We start from the raw sequence: 340 nt of genomic DNA on the forward strand, positions 1-340 counted from the left end.
TTAATTGCACTTAGTTGTAATACCAGTTAATGCTACATGTCTAATATGTGCGCTACACTTTATGATAATTGCGGAGAGGCTCATGTGCGCTACACCTCAATTTAGGCATTATTATTACATGGCATGATGGTAAAAAGGTGTGAATGGCATTAAGGTATTCTAGAGGAGGTCTAAACAAAGCGCGTCAGTTACATTCCTTGTTTTGTGATGTTCATTAATTTAGACCTTATATTTGCATTAGCTACAAGATCATAATCGTTTCAATCGCTTAATATAATTTATCCAAGAGGCTTCCAGTCGATAAATGTTTGAATTCCGGCAGATTCACGAGACAACGTCA

The 340-nt window shown here is 36.5% G+C and overlaps 1 protein-coding gene across 1 annotated transcript in view; it reads left to right on the plus strand.

Moving 5' to 3' along the window:
- LOC119592148 overlaps nucleotides 1-340 on the plus strand; it is a gene marked incomplete in the record, with an annotated part of 3,808 nt that overhangs the window by 920 nt on the left and 2,548 nt on the right.

Source organism: Penaeus monodon, chromosome 29 (genome assembly GCF_015228065.2).
Source record: "Penaeus monodon isolate SGIC_2016 chromosome 29, NSTDA_Pmon_1, whole genome shotgun sequence".
Taxonomy (NCBI): domain Eukaryota; kingdom Metazoa; phylum Arthropoda; class Malacostraca; order Decapoda; family Penaeidae; genus Penaeus; species Penaeus monodon.